General features: G+C 40.3%; 1 long non-coding RNA gene across 2 annotated transcripts; it reads right to left on the bottom strand.

Annotated features, from left to right (window-relative positions):
• Positions 1-2,990: 2,990 nt before the first annotated feature.
• Positions 2,991-3,755, bottom strand: LOC131255860 (uncharacterized). 2 transcript variants are annotated; one of them, XR_009176487.1, is made up of 2 exons: positions 3,407-3,755; positions 2,991-3,355 (listed from the first exon to the last, which is right to left on the bottom strand). It is a non-coding gene; the product is annotated as an uncharacterized LOC131255860 (long non-coding RNA). The 2 variants fall into 2 exon arrangements; XR_009176488.1 differs by having other exon boundaries at positions 3,458-3,755.
• Between the last annotated feature and the right edge of the window lie 17,513 nt (positions 3,756-21,268).

Here is a 21,268-nt window from a genome sequence, read left to right as displayed (position 1 = left end):
ATCTTAGACGAAATCGGTTAGAAGGGCAGGTGCCAAGGTCTTTAGCCAATTGAAAAGAACTAGAAGTGTTAAACCTTGGAAACAATCAAATAAATGACACCTTCCCTTTTCAGCTGGAAAACTTTCCCCGACTGCGCATTCTCATCTTGAGATCCAACAAATTTGATGGCACCGTTGGAAAGTACCTAGCAACTCACACTTTCCCATTGTTGCAAATCATCGACCTCTCTTCTAACAGCTTTGCAGGTATCTTGCCATCAAATATGTTTAAGAGCTGGAAGCCGATGATGGAGGAGGGCAAATCCCACTCTCAGTTCCTTAGCAAAGGTTATGGAAATGGATACTATCAAGATAAAGTGACCGTAGTGAGCAAAGAGCAAGAAGTGGAGCTAGTAAAGATCCTTACTGCCTTTACCATAGTGGATTTCTCAAATAACCAAATTTACGGGGATATCCCAAAATCAATTGGGGATCAAAAAGTCACTGCATGAGCTAACTTCAACCATCTCACGGGCCGAATTCTAGCATCAATTGGGAATATAAAAGATCTCCAGTCATTAGATCTCCCACGAAATAATTTGTTAGGTAAAATTCCTCAAGAACTTACAAAATTAACATTCCTTGAGGTGTTGAATATTTCATGAAACCACCTTGTGGGTAGCATACCGCAAAGCAATCAGTTTTTTTCATTCATGAATGAATCCTTTCAAGGAAACTTAGGATTATGTGGCCCTCCAATATCAAAGAAATGCGGAGATGACAAGGTTTCACTACCATCAGCACAATTGGAAAGCAAATACGACTGGAAATCTATGTGCATTGGGTTTGGAGTTGGATATGGCGTGGGAATGGGAATTCTTTTATGGACTCTAGCAATTTGGACAAAGGGAAAGAGAGAATACATTATGTTTATTGATAAAATGCTTTTGTTAATATTTCAATGTGAGGTATTTAGCCTAATGCATCGATACTAAGTTGGGTGAGGCCCATTTCTTCTTGTGTAGCTCACCCAAATGATTGTACATTATCTTAATCATATCAACAAAGTTACAGGTGGTGTGCTCCCACCTTTCTGCAAACGTCTTTTAAAAAAAAAAAACTAGCAAAATGTTGGAAGAACTCAAGAATACCAAAGCACAAAGGGAATAAAGATTGTATTTATAATATTATGTTTTATGTATTCAACTAAGTGTTGTCATGCACACATTTCATGTTCTTACTATCCCATTCGTGGACCATGGTGTGATACAAAGCTAGTCTTTGATTGAAAATTATACATGTGGCATGTTTTTTATTAGTTAAACCCATGCTTATGAAGTCCATAGATAATGGATCCTACTAACCAGCCTGATTGATGGACCAGATGATTTACATGATTGGGATCCAACTAATGGACATCTTTGATCTCGAACTGGTGTTACACATTGTGATACATGATGGCATGGAGATGGATTGTCTTATACATGCTTGTAGGCTTTTCAAACCTGATCAGATGTTAGCCCATGTACTTTTATTATTATCACAAACCCATGGATTTCAGCCTACAAACTCTCTCAACCCTCATATTCATATTGTCAATCTATCCATCTTCCAAAAGAAGACCTGAAATATGACAGCCATCTCTTACCAGATCATGTGGCATCATGTGAAATTCCACTAGCGTGAGTGTGTGGGGCGTGTGTGCGTGTGTAAAAAAAGAAGGAAAAAAAGAAGGAAAGATCATGTGGCAACATGGTGCATCATTTGGGTCCACAAATCTCATTATGCCATTCGGTGCAGCCCACTCCATCCTTGAATGAGGTAGTATAATTGTGGGGCACACCGTGTGTATGTTTTATCAACACCATCCATCCACACCACAGAAAGTAGCAGAGATTGAAAGCTCACTGCTGAAAACTTCTGGGGAGCCACAGAAGTTTTTGATCAAGCTGATATTTATGTTTTCCCTTTATCTAGGTCTATGTGACCTTATTAACAGGTGAATGGCAAATGAAAATCACTTAAACGGTAGGAGTTCAATCCCCATTGCTTCATGTGTTGGACACCATATGAGCTTTCAATCTGCCCTTTTTTTGGGTTAATGCCTTAAAATGATATCTTAAAATAAATGGGACATCATGGATAAGACATATACATCATGATGATCTGCCCTACAGCCCCTAATAGGACTGGTTGTCTCTAGCTAGATCTTAATGGAGGTAGTGCCCTGTCTGCCCTCCTTTGAGGTTATCTCATAAATGGGAGCTCGTGGTGCATTGTCCTCCAATTTCATTAGCAAAGAATTTGAAACTAGATACTATTAAGACAAGTGACTACAGTGAGCAAAGGGAAAGAAATGGAACTGGTAAAGATTTTTATTTTCTTCACCGTAGTAAATCCCACAAATAACCAATTTCATGAGGACATCCCAGAATCAATTGGGGATCTAAAGTCATTGCATGTGCTTAATATATTCTACACAACCATTTCATAAAGCGAATTGCAGCATCGTCAAGAAACATAAAGAATCTTGAATCATTAAATCTCTCGAAGAAGAATAAATTGTCGGGTGAGATTCCTCTGCAACTTATAAAGTTAACATTATTTATGATGTTGAATTTTTCACAAAACTACCCCATAGGTAAAATACCATAAAGTCAACGATTTCCTACATTCACAAACAAATCCTTTTCAGAAAATTTACAATTAAGCAGTTGTCAACATTAACTAAATGTAGATAAACTAACGTTTCACCACCATCAACAAAATCGAAAAGTAAATATAACTGGGGATCCAGGTGTATTGGGTTTAGAATCGAATACCTAGTGGGAATGGGAATTCTTTTGCGAACTCTGACACTTTGGAGAAAGGGAATCACAGAATGTATTCTATTTATTGATCGAATGCTATTGTAGATTTTTCCCTCTGCGGCATTTGATCTAATACAACGACAATAAGAGATTTGGAGCTAGCAGAAAAGCAAAATACCTCAAGGTATTAAAAGCACTAGGTAAGAAGGATGATATAATTTATACTTTTCTATCTAACGTATCCAACCATATATTGATGGTGCATATTTCATGTTTTCACTGTCCTGTTTCAAGGTCTAAATACTAATAGAAAATCCATCTCTTGTCCGGTTTCTAAGTCCAAATTATAATAGAAAACCCGCATCTGGCTGAAAATTGGTGTAACATGTTTTATGTTGAATCACGAGCCCCACTTTAGTAAGTCCATAATCATAAATCCTACCAACCAAACTGATTTTTGGACCAGATAATACTGATGACTGAGAGCTCAACTGATCAATGGCTGAAATCTTGCACCAGCGTGCAATGTTGTGATGATGTTATACACGCTACTGTGTTGATCAAACCTCACCAAATGTCATTCACAACTGTTATAAATGCTTCCGTGTTGATCAAACCTCACCAAATTTCATTCACAACTGTTATAAACGCTTTTGTATTGATCAAACCTCTCATAGATGTTCAACTTACAAAACCTTTCAACCCTCACAATTGATATCATCAATGCATCCTTGTACTAGAAAATGAAACAATAGAGTTGAAGAATCTGAATAAAATATAGCTCTCTCTCACTGGCATGTAGAGTCCAGAGAATTTGAATAAAATATAGTTCCCTCACCCGCGTGTAGCAGCATGATACACTGATTGAGTTCATCCATATACCGGATCCTCCATTAGCGCAGAATCTCAATGTTAGAATGTTTTAGGCATTGATAATGGCATAAAGATATGGCAAAAAAAAAATAATTAAAAAAAGAAGAAGAAAAGAAGCCTAAATTCATATGTTGTATTTCTCAAAATTCAAATCACACCAAACATAGAAGAGCCAACCATCAATTTCCAAAATTTCAGTGCAATGATTCCAGCGTGATTCAAGCAATATCCAAATGCACCCTTTGTCAGGGAGGAAAATGACACAACTGCCTGCTCCCAAGCCAAATTTGCAATTTGAATCCAACTGAGATCATCAGGAGATTGAAAAGTGGGCCACACTTACTCTGATGTTAGAAGATTAGAGGTCATCAGAGGCCGACGACCTTCACACTGGTGATGAGAGTCATCCACCCTGAATTGCACTATAGCCATTTCATGCCATTACTGATAAGAACAATGTATAAATCAGGCAATGCTGCAGCTGGCTCATCGCATATGCTGTCCAGAATGAAGATGGGATGAAAAGGAGTCAGACCCATTTTCATTTCATTAATGATTTGAGGTTATTTCATAAATGAACGCGCATGGCACATTGCCCTCCATTTAAGACAAGGGAACAGTTGCTACTTTAAAATGCGAACATGTGAATAACACACTGCAATTTGCATTTTGGGTACATCCAAACAACCCTTATGAGGAATAAATGAAAGTAGAAGCAAAGATGGGATTTTTTTATTTATTTAATTGCAATAAAGATCATAACCCAATTCATGTAACTTAGTTGCCTATTTTCTAGAAAGATTGGACTTCTTCTCTTTGATTTTCTATAGATCATACACAAAATACAACCAAATTCTCCCATTTGAATACATGGGCCTTATGTAACCTAGAACACAATACAAAAAAAATCTTACCCACTATAGCTTTTGACAGTGAAGACTTCTTATCTCAACTGCCTGTAACAACTGTAAGCTATGGCAACTGACACAAGTGCCCCAACGACTGCAGGGGCTGCATATGTGTCCTCCCGTTCCCAACTCTTAAACCATGTTGGCATTGTACACGCCTTGTGAGTGCAAGCCCCTTTGCCACTATTGCTCGCTCTTACTTTGTTGCTCTTCTCCAAGTCCTTCACACCCTTTCCATTGACTTGATTGCTTTTAATTTTTTCCTTTGGACTTGGATTATGGCAACAAGAAGAGTTTCCAGCACCTTGGCAGCATCCAACCATGTCTCATTTACGTTGCTTCCAACCTCAACTACTTGGGTAAATTCTTTTGCACTTTTCTCGGCATTGGTTTCTTCATTAAGTCAAAATCTGAGGTCCAGGGCCTTCTTTTGGTCCTCCTTACACACACACACACACACACACACACACACACACACACACATTCAAACACACATACATGAATAGGCACAAAGCATCCACTACTAGTACCCATTCTCAGTAAAACATCCTCCAAATATGAGTATAACTTGCTAAAGTGCTAGAATTGACAATTCACAGCATATGATTCAATTCAGACACGATTGAAATGGTTCTTGATTAAACATGAATTCCATGATTAACTGCAATAGTTTTCTTAGATGGGTTGAAAACTAACTACAGGTCATGCCATGAAAGAATTCTCACCAATGCATGATTCGTCTGGACAATTAATTTTGTACCCATTCATCTCAAAGAATGTAATAACTTGAAAAATTCAATGAGAAAAGTGTTGGGTCTATAAACCAACTACTTGCTGATGTGTGGCTGCAGCCACCAAAAAGAAAAAACTGAAACTTTTGGAAGAAGAAGGGAGAACTATTGCTGTATTGGAATTGAATGAATAGGAACGTGCCTTTTTATAGGTTTTTCATATTATGTGAAATGACTAATTTATCCCTGTCTAGATTCCATTCTAGGGGCAGCTAAAGAAAAAAAAGAATCCAGAAAATATCTACTGTTTATCTTCACCCAGCTAGCGAACTAAACTTAGAAAAATCTCACAACTAACATACAGGGTGTGCACAGCTAGCTCAAAAGATCCTTATACAGTTTTGGATTTGCACAAAATCCTCCACCGTATCCAACACTCCCCTTCAAACCAAAACCGTCTTTATTCCAAGCATTGATCTAAGTCTACTGAATGTGTCAGTCGGCAATGCTTTGGTGAAGATATTTGCCACTTGTTCAGTGGTTTGACAGTATTCCAACTTAACCAATTTCTACTTGATCTCTAAGAAAATGATATCTTGTATCGATATGCTGGCTCCTTCTATGCTGAACTAGATGTTTGGCAAGTTCGATTGCCGACTTGTTGTCCACGTATATAACAGTAGATTTTTCTTGTGGATGGTTCAACTCCTTTAGCAGATTCCTTCGCCAGATCACCTCAAATACAGTGGATGAAGCTGCTACGTACTCAGCTTCACATGTGGACAGGGCGACCACACTCTGCTTCTTTAAATTCCATGTGAATGCTGTCGACCCAAGATAGAAAGCATAACCTGTGGTGCTTTTTCTTTCATCTTGGTCACTACCCCAATCATTATTAGAGTATCCATATAACATCGCCTCATCATTGTACGGATAAAAGAGACCAAACTCAATAGTCCCTTTGATATACCTCAGTACTCGTTTTGCAGCTAGCCAGTGTGACTCTTTCTGCGCTTCCATATATCGACTTAGAAGCCCAACACTGTATACTATATCTAGCCTAATGATTGTGAGGTACCTTAAGCTTCCGATTAGGCTCTTGAATAGGGTTGAGTCGACATTTCTTCATTCTCCATCTTTTGTGAGCTTCAGACCTGTTGTTACAGGTGTATTTACGGCTTTACAGTCGACCAATTGAAACTTCTCAAGAAGTTCCTTTATGTACTTCTTCTGGGATATGTAAATGTCGCCGACTTGTTACTTCACTTCAATGCCCAAGAAGAAGGACATCAATCCACCATCAGTCATCTTGAACTCTTTGAACATAGCCTGCTTGAATTCTTCAAACATCGCCTGACTGTTTCCAGTGAACAATAGATCATCAACATATAAACAAGCTATAAACATATCACCATAGGCATTCTTCTTTGTGTAAACGGCATGCTCATATGGACATTTGATGAAACCATTCTCTCGAAGATGACCGTCGATCTGTGCATTCCAAGCACGGGGAGCTTGCTTCAACCCATACAGGGCTTTCTTCAGCCGATACACCTTGTGTTCCTCCTCTTGCATGATAAAGCCTTCAGGCTAGTCAACGTAGACTTCTTCTTCGAGTATTCCATTTAGGAATGGGGATTTCACATCCAGTTGGTAGATCATCTAACTGTGATGAGCTGCAAGGGAAATAATCATTCTTACAGTGTCAAGGCGAGCAATTGGGGCGAAAACTTCTTCATAGTCTACCCCATATTTTTGTGTGTAACCTTTTGCTACAAGTCTTACCTTATATCGTTCGATCTTACCATCGACATTCCACTTGATTTTGTACACCCACTTGAGACCAATGGTCTTCTGGCTTTTGGGGAGTGAGGTCAACTCCCATGTTTGATTCTTCTCGATGACATGAATCTCTTCTTCCATAGCCTTTCTCCAACATTCTTCATTCACAACCTCCTCGAATGTGAGAGGCTCGTGGTCTGCATACAGGCAGAGTAAATTCACTTCCTTAGTTTCTGTATAGATATCGTTGATGCTTCTCATTTTAATAGGAGCCAAGGGTGAAGGAGAATTGGATGAAGATGTGCTGGATGAATTCTAATTTGGTGAAGTACTTCCAGGAGATATGGAACATACTCTTGGACTTCTGCGATCCGAAGGGGGTAATGTGGGTGTCTGCTCTTGCTTCTCATGTTTCTCTTTTTCGTATTCTTCGACCTCAACTTGCTTTTCTTTGGCCGAGTTAACCTCGTTCCATTTCCATGCTTTTTCCTCACAAAATACCACATCTCTACTCACCACTAGCTTATTGGTTAGTGGGTTGTAGAGCTTGTATGCCTTTAACTCTTCACTGTAGCCGATGAAGATGCACTTTTCGCCACGATAATCAAGCTTTTTCCGTCTCGCTTTTGGAACTCGAGCATAGGCGACACACCCAAAGATCTTAAGGTGCGCCACGCTCGGCTTGTATCCACTCCATGCTTCCTGCGGTGTCTGGAATCTGACACTCTTGGTCGGACACATATTGAGCAGATAGGCAGTACATGCAACTGCCTCTACTTAGAAATTCTTTGGCATACTTTTCTCCTTTAGCATGGTCATCGTCATATCAAGGATGGTGCGGTTCTTCAGTTCCGTAATTCCATTTTGTTGTGGCGTGTATGCTGCAGTGTGTTGTTGCTTAATGCCATATTTCTTGCAATATTCTCGAAAAATATTTGAGGTGTACTCCCCACCTCTGTCAGATCTAAGAGTTTTTATTTTAAGACCACTTTCTTTTTCAACAAGGGCATTAAAATTTTTAAAAATAGTAAAAACAACAGACTTCTCTTTGATTACATACACCCACAAGTTTCTATTGAAATCGTCAATGAAGGTAATAAAGTATTTATTAGCTCTAAGAGAGATTGGCTCCAATGGTCCACAGATGTCAGTGTGAACCAATTGCAACGGTTCTCTTGTTCTTTAGGATACTCCACTTGGAAAAGAGTTCCTTTGTTATTTTCCAAGTGTGCACGCCTCACACACATGTTCTGGAGCTTCAATAATAGGTAAGTCATGCACCATGCTTGATGAGGACAGAAATTTTAGGCCACTGAAATTTAGATGGCCAAAGCAAAGATGCCACGTCCAGGAATCATTCTTTGCTTTCCCATAAAAACACTTCTCAAGCATTGTGTGTATATGGAGAGGAAACATATGATTCTCCGCCATCTGGACTTTTACAATCAAACGTCCATGCATCTCTTATAGAAAGAGGAGTTCTTCATGTGTATGACATACCCTTTTTCGAGGAGTTGTTCGATACTCAGTATGTTACTTTTCATGTTGGGCACGTAGTACACATTGGAGATATAGTTTGGAACACCATTCTTCTGAAAGATTTTGATTTTACCTTTACCTTTCACTGACATTTTTGATGAGTCTCCAAACGTTACATCGCCATGAACTCCTTCTGTGAGTTCCACAAAGAGTTTCTTGTCGCCGCACATGTGATTACTTGCACCCGTGTCGAGATACCATACATCCTGCTGATCACTACCTTTCTCTTGTGAAAGGATAAGTGTAGAGCTTTTTCGTTCATGGCTTGATACTTCGACATAGTTGGATAGCTTGTCTTGATTTATCGGCTTGCTCCAGCAATCCGATGCATAGTGGCCAAGCTTGTTGCAATCATAGCATTGGATATTCTTTGTACTTCCTCGTCCACGCATAGATCTACCTCTACCATTTTCTCTTCCACGGAAAGTGGTGTCTTTCTACTGGTTTTAGCCATGGCTTTGTTGGTATCCGCGCCCTCTGCCTCTTGCGCGATTGTTAGCAAAACATCCACCACGTTGTGAACTTCCACATCCACCATTGTTATCATTCAGAGTCAATCTCGACTCCAATGCTTGTTCCATTGGCATGGAACTAGCATTCTTCTGCATTCGTTGCTCATGAACTTGCAACGATCCCATCAACTCCTCAATGGAGAGTTTCTCAATATCTTTTGATTCTTCGATCGTTACAACCACATGCTCAAACTTACTTGTGAGGGATTGAAGTATCTTTTTAATAACTCAGACATCTTCAATCTTCTCACAATTTCTTTTTAAATTATTGACAGTTACAAGAAAACGCGAAAAATAATCGGTAATATTCTCACCTTCCTTTATGTGATTTGCTTCGAACTCGGCTCTTAATGTTTGAAGGCGAACCCGCTTCACTCGATCTACTCCCTTGAAGATGGTGTCAAGGGTATCCCATACTTGCTTGCTTGATATTGATTTGACAATTTTTTCGAAGGTGGATTCATCCAACCTTTGATAGAGGAGAAACAAAGCCTTATTGTCTTTCTTCTTTTGATTTTTTAGAGCGATTTTTTCTTCATTTGTTTTTTGTTGTTGTTGTTGTTGTTGTTGTTAGGTATTTGCAGACCCAAAACAGGAAGTGCAGGACCTCCTTCTCACGGCTGATTTGTTTTGGGTATTTCAGACCCAAAACAGGTAGTGCGCAGGACCTCCTTCTCATGGCTGATGAGCCCAAGGATCAGTGGCTCTGATACTACTTTGTTGGGTCTATAGCCCAACTACTTGCTGATGTGTGCCTGCAGCTACCAAAAAAAAAAACTGAAACTTTTGGAAGAAGAAGGGAGAACTATTGCTGTATTGGAATTGAATGAATAGGAACGAATACAAGGTGCCTTTTTATAGGTTTTTCATATTATGTGAAATAACTAATTTATCCCTGTCTAGATTCATCATAGGGGTAGCTAAAGAAAGAAAAGAATCTAGAAAATATCTACTGCTTATCTTCACCCAGCTAGCAAACTAAACTTAGAAAAATCTCACAGCTAGCATACAGGGTATGCATAGCTAGCTCAAAAGATCCTTATACGGTTTTGGATTTGCACAAATACTACACCACGATTTGCACAAATACTACACCACCGTATCCAACAAAAAGGCCCATCAAGCTAAAGAAAACAAAGATCCATCAATGCAATAGATATATAAGAGTCCCTGTACAAGGAAAGATGCAGGGACATAAGCGAATCAGCCATACATTATGAAGATGACATCAATAGTTGCTTTTGAAAGTTAAATTTGCTGAATGTCCATAAACATTATTTAAAATAATAAAACGTTTATTGCAATTATGGAAATACAACAACCCAAAATTAAAGAGTGAGGTTGGGTGTGGGTTGGTAGGAGTCAGTAGAAAGGAAAACGAATTCCCTCCTTATTCTCTTTCTTCTTCCTTCTTGTCCCCCTTCAGAAATCGGCAACCAAAAACCAACCAGCAAGTTTCTGGAATCTCAGCAGTGATTGAGTCGGTGAGTCGACTGGCTGTTCGACTCAGTAGAATCGAAAGAAGAGCTCCAACTCTTCTCCACTCCTCCATGATATCTTCTTCCACATTCTCTGTATGTCCAGAGATCTCTGGTTGAGGAAGGAGCTTGCGAGAGTGTCGAAGATAATGTAAGACCTGGTTCTGAGTCAAGGAGCGAGTCATGGACTCGGCTGTGAAACCTGGCAGCGATGGAGGACGTTCTCTGTTTCTCTCCCTTCCTGTCTTTCTTCTCTCTCTTTCTCTGTGTTCGAAAAAGGATTTGTCTGAAGGGAGACAACCCCTTCTCTGGTTCGTTCGAACGGGGAAGAAGACCCCACCTCTAATTCATTCGAATGGTTAATCTTGCGATCCAAACGTTCTGGACGTCTTGGATGGGTCCCGCAGAGCTTTTGGGACCCAATTTTCGGTTGGTTAGGATCGGAAAGTCGATGGGCTTCGAATCTTCACTTTCCGCAGGTTTTTCGTGCACGCGGACAAACGCACATGGGGGAGCGTATTCTGTTAGCGTTTCTAACGAAATCGGATTGCGTACTGAGTAAACTCAGTTGGGCCCACCTTGAATGTATGTGGTCTATCCACGCCGTCCATCCGTTTTTCCATCTAATTTAAATGGTTGAACCCAAAATTGAAGCATATCCAAAGATCAAATGGATCATACCACAAGAAACAGTAGGGATAATGATTTCCACCGTTGAAACCTTGCTAGGCCCACAGTGATGTTTAGTTGTCATCTAACCTGTTCATAAGATCATACAGACATGGATGAACGGGAAGAACAAACATAAGCTTGATCCAAAACTTCTGTCGCCCCCAAGAAATTTTCAACGGTAGAAGTTCAATTCAACTGTTTCCTGTGGTGTGGTCCATTTAAACATTGTATGCTTCATTTTCGGGCTCAAGCTGTAAAAGTATCTGAGAAAATGGATGGACGGACCGGATAAAATATATAATTGATGGTAGACCTCAAAGAGTTTACTCAGTACGCTAAACGTAGTAACTCACTACGCAATCCGCTTCCATTTCTAACCGTATATGATCCTCTAGATACCCTTCCTACGCTGGGGATGATCCGGAGGGGACGTGAATGGCCACGATCACATATTTCTTGTAACAGTTTGAAATCGTTGGCGGAAAGTAAAAACATGGTTTCTTGAACGATACAAGTGAGAAGGAATTGAAGGGCTGAAATGTATAGCCTCTAACGGTTCAGATGAGTGGAGAATTCTCCTCCGCACGTGCGTTTAAACCTGTTCTTCTCACAAGGGATTGATCGGATTTGAACTCCGAACATGATGGACGGTCCAGATCTCCTGTCCGATGATTATAGTGGGCCAGGACCGATCGAACGGTCATTCGTCCATTCAAATTTGGGGCGCGGAAACCCACTGGGAAGAAGAAGAGAGGTAACTTTCTTCGAGTTTGTCGTTTTATCGAGTTTGACCCGGTCAGCACCTGCTGACCCGATAACTTAATTGTTTTTTTTTTTTTTTTTTTCAATTTTTGTGGATGGATGATCCAAGCCGTCCACTGCGTGGCCCAGCCCTGAACCGGTCTAGTGGAATTTCCTGGAGTGGATCAGACTCCTTGTGTACTACACGTCGTGTACTTTCAGCCGTTCATCATGATTTATATGATTTTAGTGGTCAGATCGCCCTAGGATTGATCCAGATTGTTCCATCGACTATCCAACGTGTTTTTAGGCTAGTCTAAGTGGATTTGGGCAGTCAGTTTCAAAATTTGACGATCCAATCAGTGTAAATTAGCGCCGAATATTCCTACATGTATGGTTGAATTATTGCAATGACGTCCTGAAAGTTTGTCTTGTTCAGAGTTCTCAAATTTTAGTCTATACAAGTTATATGGGTTTCACATGCATACAAGCTGACATTAATAATACACAAAAAAACAAAAAAAAAAAAAAACAAAAAAAAACAAAAAATTCTTCTTATGTATTTATGAAACCTGAGTATCATAAAAATTTATAGGGTTACATTAATGGGGGGTATTCAGTCAATATTTCCTGTGGTGTGGTCCACTTAAGATTTGGATCTACTTTATTTATTATTATTATTATTTATCATGCTCTAAAGTGAGCTATTATAACTGGATAGACGGCATAGATGTTAGGGACATACACAACGGCGGACCCATAGTCGGGGATCCTCCGACCTCGATGGACAAGAGAATCCATCAAATCTGCTCCTAACTGGGAACGCCGGGTGGAAAAATTAGAGTTGCGAAACCCTGACTATCTTATCAATATTAATTGCTATGGACCAATGAAGTTATGTATATTATATGATTTGGTATTGATAATCAACAAACCAAGCAGCACAGTCACATTAGTGTGAAAAGTTGTCTAGATCGATGATGACTATAAAAAGATAACTCACGTGGGGATGAATGTGATGAGGTCGATCATCGTTTTTCTCAAGGATAACTACTTCGAATTGATGTAAAGCGGGTCGCGGACAGTTACATGGCCAAGATGGATCAGAAAAGGCCCGGTCGATGATAGAAGTGATCTAAATCATCGGACCTTAAATTTAGCGTATCTTGTGATCCAGAATGAGTTATCTGACGTAAAATATATGATTTTGAGGTAGAACGAGCTACTTTAGTGCAACCAACCCCGCTATGCCAGGTTACCCAAGCCGGATTTGTGAAATACCGCCAGATCGACGGTTGTTTTCCTATTTTAATTTCATTTTTACTATAAATAGTAAATTTTAGTTTGATTATAACTCTTCATCCGTTGGGCTTTAGGAGTTGCGTCCAACGTGAAAAGAGCTTTTAAAAATTAGGAGAATGGTTTGGTGAAGCCAAATAGGACACTTACTATTTTTGGCCAAAAACCTTGCGCACTAGTAGACATCACGACTGTCTATAAATAGTAAGTTTACTATTTAAGTAAGTCACGAATTTTAGGAGTTCTAGTTGTAGTTTGATTCTGATTTCTTTCCCATTGCTTGGTACCCTTATTTAAAGGGTTGTGAACTCGTTTTTATTTATTCATTAATCAATTTCAAATTTATTAGAATTTATTTCTATTTTCTGCTTTCTTTCCTCGTGGATTCGAGAAGTCTCTGCGAGGAGTCCAGAGAAGTTCCGTGGATTCAAAATAGTTATCCTCTTGAGGAAGACAGTGCTCGACGTCACGTCCTTCTCTGTGTCAATTTGGTATTAGAGCGAGGTTTTTTCTCGGATAGATGGCTTCTAACGACGAGTTGGGCAACAATCTCATGGGCGGTGCTCTAAGGAATTTACCTTTAATGGCGACAACTTTTGAAGCAGCGCAGCAAGAAAATTTGCAAGCCATGCAAGGGTTGCAAGCTTCCATCATCCGCATAACGGGACTCTTGGCTGAAACCTTAGGGCAACTCCGTGTTCTTGTTGGTAATCATCCACCGTCAATTGCTGAAACTCGTAATCGCCCTGATAGTAGGATAGTACCGGCAATGCATCCAATGGTCATTTCTGAGGAAGGGGGATCCGGTGAGGAGGAGATTGACGACATAATCTTCCAACACCCCAGACAAGGCAGCGATCGAGTAGATCGAACCGATCGAAAATTCAAGATGCGGGTTGATATTCCTAATTTCAATGGCCAACTACACATTGAGGATTTCCTCGATTGGCTTTCTGAAGTTGAGCGATTTTTCAACTATATGGACATCCCTGAGCCAAAGAAGGTCAAGCTTGTGGCTTACAAGTTGAAAGGCGGAGCTTCGGCTTGATGAGAATAACTACAACTCGTACGAATCAGGTAGATGAAAGCACCAATCCGCACATGGCAGTGAATGAAACAGCTATTATGTGCTTGATTCCTCCCTAGCAATTACGATGAGGTATTATTCCAACAATACCAAAATTATCGACAGGGTAGTCGGTCGGTGAGAGAATACATAGAAGAATTTTACCGCCTGGCGGCGCGTAACGATTTGGTCGAGACTGAATCGCAGCAAGTCACCCGATTCAACGGTGGATTGCATATGACGATCTAGTATCGGGTCTAGATGCAGTCCGTCTGGACGATGATTGATGCGATCAAGTTAGCTACTTGAGCAGAAGTGCAACTTGAACGTCCTAACACATGGACGTATCATACCGCAAGGATCGCTACGACAAGTCCGCCCTAGGGAGTTCCACAGCCCAAGGAGAAGGAGCCCGTATGAGCACGCACTCAACCTCCTACGTTTAAGAGCCGAGATCAAGGAAGCAGGCAAGTTAGACCCCAAAGGGGCGTATCAATTACTGCTGGTCCAAGTAGAATCTTGAAGCCCTATGCTAGATCAAGGCCCTACAACTGCTATTGTTGTGGCCAACTGGGCCACCTATCAAATACTTGTCCCTAGCAAAAAGTGACGAACCTCGCCATCTATGATGGTAGTGCTGATAACGCCTATGAAGATCCAGATGTTGAAGAACAGGAGAATACCATTGAGGACGAGGCAGATGATTCAAGTTGAGTTCAACAAGATCGTGGCGAGTCGCTCGTCGTGAGGCGGCTATTATATGCGCTAAGAAAAGAAGTGCATCCACAGCGGCATAACATCTTTCACACTAGGTGTACGGTGAATTGAAGGGTTTGTGACGTGATCATTGATAGTGGAAGCAGCGAGAACATCGTCTTCAATGTCATGGTGGAAAAATTGTAATTGAAAATGGAGCGTCATCCCTCCCCATATAAAATCGGTTATACCAAGAAGGTTAGCGAAATAAAGGTAACTGAACGGTGCACTATATCCTTTTCAATTGACAAACATTATAAGGATGAAGTAGTATGCGATGTGGTTGACATTGAAGTATGTCACATATTACTCGGTCGACCTTGGCAATCTGACCGTGACGCCACTTATAAAGGGCGAGATAACATATATATCTTCATCAAGGATGACTGGAAGACCATATTAGCCCCTATGGATCCAGAGGGACCACCTGAAACTTCTAAAGTGGAGGGCCGTTTTCTCTTAACCATACAGGACTTCGTGGAAGAATCTAAAGAAACATGACAGACTTATGTATTAATTGTAAAAGGGAAAGAACTCCAACCTACCATCATCCTTGAAAGACTAAGGCCCTTGTTACATGAATTCAAAGAAATCTGGCCCAATGACCTTCCCGATAGGTTAACCCCCATGCGGGATATCCAATACCACATCGACTTGGTCCCCGAGTCCAGTTTACTCAATCGTCCTCATTATCGAATGAGTCCGAATGAATGCGAGATTTTGCAAGGGTAAGTAGATGAGCTGATCCGTAAGGGTCTTATTTAAGAAAGCATGAGCCCATGTGCTGTACCAACTCTATTAACTCAAAAGAAAGATGGGAGTTAGCGCATGTGTGTCGACAGCCGGGTCATCAACAAAATCACTATAAAATATAGGTTCCCTATACCTCGATAGGATGATATGCTGGATATGTTAAAGGGTGCAAAAATATTCTCTAAATTGGACCTATGGAGTGGCTACCATCAGATTCGAATACGGCTGAGTGATGAGTGGAAAACGACCTTTAAGACTAAGGAAGGATTATATGAATGGATGGTCATGCCCTTCGGTCTTTTGAATGCGCCTAACACATTCATGAGATTGATGAACTAAGTTCTGAAACCTTTCATTGGGCGGTTCGTTATAGTTTATTTCGATGATATTTTGATATATAGTCAAGATGAAACCACCCATATGGAACCCCTCAAGAAGGTCCTTCAGGTGCTTACTGAAAATAAACTGTATCTCAATTTAAAAAAGTGCAGCTTCATGACTGATAGCCTATTATTTCTAGGTTTTTTCATAACATCCACAGACATTCGGGTGGATGAGAAAAATGTGAAAGCAATCAGAGAATGGCCAGTTCCCACAAATATTCACGAAGTGCGAAGTTTTCATAAACTGGCGATATTCTATCGTCGGTTTGTGAAAAATTTCAGTACCATTGTGTCACCAATCACAGATTGCATGAAAAAGTGACAGTTTCATTGGACTGATGAAGCGGATAGGAGCTTTGTCGAAATCAAGCGTAGATTATCCACGACCCCGGTTCTTATACTTCCCAACTTCGATAACCTGTTTGAAGTCGAATGTGATGCCTCATATGTTGGGGTTGGGGGAGTTTTGTCTCAAGAAGGCAGACTAGTAGCCTTGTACAGTGAGAAACTTAGGGATGCACGCAAGAAGTGGTCTATATATGAGATCGAGTTGTACGCGGTGGTTTATGCACTGCGACACTGGCGACATTATTTGATTCAAAGAGAATTCATACTTTACACGGACCATCAAGCTCTCAAATTCATTAATAGTCAAGCTAACATTAACTGTGTGCATGCTAAATGGATCTCGTTTTTGTAGGAATTCACGTTCGTGCTATTACATAAGTCAGGGCAACTGAACAAAGTAGCCGATGCCCTGAGTCACCGTGCAACTGTGTTAATCATTATGAGCAATGAGGTTGTTGGGTTCGAGCGCCTCAAAGACATATATGCCGCCGACGACGACTTCAAGGATGCATGGGTTAGATGCCTAGAAGGCCACCCTGACTACTTACATATGCAAGATGGGTTCCTTTTCAAGGAAAATTGACTGTGCATCCCCAACAGTTCGCTAAAGGAATAGATAATCTAAGAGCTACATAGAGGTGGCCTTACACCTTGGGCGAGACAAGACCTAATCTCTTGTGGAAGAACGGTATTACTGGTCGCAATTGGTACGTGATGTGAGAAAGGCAGTCCAACGTTGTTATATTTGTCAGATCTCCAAGGAGCAATCTCATAATACGGGCCTCTATACCCCGTTACCCGTGCTTGACGGCCCTTGGGAGAATTTATCTATGGACTTCGTGCTTGGGTTCCCACGAACACAACGCGGCATGGATTCGGTGTTCGTGGTAGTAAATTGTTTCTCCAATATGGCTCACTTTATTCCATGCAAGAAGACTCTCGATGCAACACACGTGGCGAATCTATTCTTCAGAGAAATTGTGTGGCTACACGGGGTTCCCAAGACTATTACTTTTGACCCTGACACGAAGTTCATAAGTTACTTTTGACGAACTTTGTAGACTCGATTCGATACACGACTTCAGTTCAGCAGCGCCTACCACCCACAGACTGACGGGCAAACCGAGGTTGTGAATCACATGTTGGGAAACCTTCTTCAATGTATTTCAGGAAAAAAAGTGAAGTAGTGGGATTTGGCCTTGTCTCAATCGAAGTTTGCATTCAACAACATATTGAATCGCTTGACAAGGAAATCCCTATTCTAAGTTATTTACGGATGAGTACATCGCCACACACTAGACTTGGTCCCTCTGCCCAAGCTCCCAGGCATGAGCATCGTAGCAGAACATATGGCAGATAGTATCATGGGCATTCATACGGAGGTACAGACCAAGCTACATGCCTCGAACGGAAAGTACAAGGAGCAAGCGGACGAGCATCGGCGACAAAAAAGTGCTCGAGGTAGGCGACCAAGTAATGGTCCATCTGTGCAAAGAAAGATTTCTGACCGAAACGTACAACAAGTTGAAGAATAAAAAGATTGGACCAGTATTAATCATCCAAAAGATCAATGACAACGCTTATGTTGTTGATCTTCCAGATGACATGGCGATCTCACGGACTTTCAACGTTGCGGACTTGACTGAGTATCATGAACTAGAGTAAGACAAGAACTCGAGGACGAGTTCTTTTGAGGTAAAGGAGACTGATGTAGAGCGGGTCGCAGACAGTTACATGGCAAAGATGGGTCAGAAAACGCCTGGTCGATGACATAAGTGATCCAGACCATCGGACCTTAAATCGAGCGTTTCTCGCAATCCGGAATGAGTTATCTGACGTAAATTATATGATTTTAGGGTAGAACGAGCTACTTTAGCCAACCAACCCCGCTATGCGGGGTTACCCAAGCCGAATTTGCGAAATACCACCACATAGACGGTCGTTTTCCTATTTTAATTTCGTTTTTACTATAAATAGTAAGTTTTAGTTTGATTGTAACTCTTCATCCGTTGGGCTTTAGGAGTTGCGTCCAACGTGAAAAGAGCTTAGAAAAATTAGGAGAACGGTTTGGTGAAGCCAAATAGGACACTTACTATTTTTGGCCGAAAACCTTGCACACTAGTAGACATCACGACCGTCTATAAATAGTAAGTTTACTATTTATAGTAAGTAGCGAATTCTAGGAGTTCTAATTGTAGTTTGATTCTAATTTATTTTCCATTACTTGGTACCCCTATTTAAAGGGTTGTGAACTCATTTTTATTCATTCATTAATCAATTTCGAATTTATTGTAATTTATTTTTATTTTCTGCTTTCTTTCCTCGTGGATTCGAGAAGTCTTTGTGAGGAGTCCAGAGAAGTTCCATGGATTCAGAATAGTTATCCTCTTGAGGAAGATGGTGCTCGACCTCACGTCCTTCCCTGCGTCAGGAATCCATGAAGCTTCTCTAGACTCCTCATTAAAACTTCTTGAATCCACAAGGAAAAAAGCAAGAAAATAGAAATAAGATTTAGAAAATTTCATAAATTGATTGATAACTGAATAATTGAGTTTACACCCCTTTAAATAGGGATATTAAGCCATAGAAGAAGTTTCGGAATCAAACTATAACTAAAACTCTTAGAAATCGTGACTTACTATAAACAATAAACTTACTATTTATAGACGTTCGTGATGCTTAAAAAATAAATCTAATCAAAATATGGGTGGGCCACATTGCTTGAATTTGGAAATTTGGGAATGCTTTCATACTGTTTCATATGGTGTGGCCTATGTGAGGTTTTTTTATCAGCATGATTTTTAGTGTGTCCCATCTTCATGATGGGCCTCATTAGATTCACAGTTTGGATGCTACACAACTATTCCTGTGGACACAAAAATATACCCCTGGCCATATTTTTACTAGTAACATACACTCGTTCACTCCAATTACTCTTTCATACCTTAAAAAGCTTTCACGTTTTCATCCAAGGTGAGGCCCGTTGATCAGACCATTGAAAGTTGAAGCCAGGTCGGAAAGACTAAAACCTATGCATAACCAATAGCAATACGTCGGGCAATGTATTCTAGCAACATTAATGAACAAAGTTGGGGTCCGACATTTTGATGGATAAAAGTCTTTCATGGTCACCACCTGCAAAGCTTTCTACACGGGCACTCATGACTATATTGAAAGAATGGTCAGCTTTCCACACGGGCATTCATGACCAAATTGAAAGAATGGTACACGCTTGTTGACTCCTTTGCATCTCTCTCGTGGACGCGGATTGCGTCCTGCCCTGCCCTGACGAGGGATTTGTGGGGCCCACCATGGTGTAAGTGTTTTATCCATCGCTTTTCTCAGATCATTTAAGGTATAAGCCAAGAAAAATAAGCAGGTCCACTAAAGGAAGATGTAGTGATAATGACATCCACCGTTGAAGCCTTTCTAAGGGCCACTGTAATGTTTTTTTTAACCATCCAACCTATTCGCAAGGTATGTGGATGAATCCAAAAAATAAATATCAGCTTGATCCGAAACTTCTCAGACTCCCAAAAAGTTTTTAATGCTCAATACCCACTCTGTAGTCCACTCAAGCCCTGTACCTGCCTCATTGCTGGGCTCTATCGTAAAATGATCTAAGAAAAATGATGAACTGCATGTGGATAAAACATTTACATCACGTTGGGCCCCATGGAGCCTTGCTTGAACGGATTCCTGTGCAGGCGGGGTAACCCTCTTTCATGTGGCATGCCTGTCAGTCAGAGGAAGGACTTTCAAGTCTTATGTTCACACCAGACATTCGGTTTCCAGTACCTGCTGCATGCTCAAGCCTTAGTTGCCAAATAGCAACCATAGGATTAAATCTAGAGTTGAGATAAACCATTCAAAGCAGTTACTAAAACTGATCAATTTTTAATAGTTAAAACTTACTATTACGATTATTTATAAATTTTAACTGGATGTCCCACATGGGTTTTGGTATGATACGGTCCCCCATTTGAGATGGAATTTTTCCTTTGATTGTATCTTAGATGTGATCTGAACCGATATTATAAAACTATGACCCATTAAAACTTTGCCTTTTAGTGTTCCGAATTTATATTCATACACATTCATTTGTATTCATACATAATATTATATTTAACGAATTTTAACAATTTTTTCTTAGAATAGATTAGATTTAGATAATTTTTTGGATCATGCCCTAACATGATCTAGCAAAACTGGTGGGCAGTATACATGTGAAATAGACATCGCAGTGGACCTTACAAAGCTTTTGGTTGTAGACCCACTTAGGATGTAGTGTATGTCACCATCCATTAGGACCTACATGCATGTTGAGACGGCTAAAACTCAAAGCCGTCCAAATTCATATTACCACAATAAATAATAACATTTGATTTTTTGGATTGGATACAAGCCATTGAAAATTCTCTATCCACGTACACTTCAAAGTTCATCTATAGATTGCTACAGTTGTAATCATCCTTTCGGTGTAATTTTATTACGATGGCCTTCATAGAATGGAATCTACAACATGGACATGCAGTTTTGATCATTGGACCACAGCCTGTGGGCTCCAATGGACGGTTCTAAATCCTAAGTGACAAGAGAAGAAAAAGAATTTTTTTATTCTTTTTTTTTCCCCCTCTC

The sequence above is a fragment of the Magnolia sinica genome, chromosome 9 (genome assembly GCF_029962835.1).
Source record: "Magnolia sinica isolate HGM2019 chromosome 9, MsV1, whole genome shotgun sequence".
NCBI classification, from domain to species: domain Eukaryota; kingdom Viridiplantae; phylum Streptophyta; class Magnoliopsida; order Magnoliales; family Magnoliaceae; genus Magnolia; species Magnolia sinica.
Note: the sequence above shows the minus strand (reverse complement) of the source record. Positions and strands in the feature narration are given on the sequence as shown.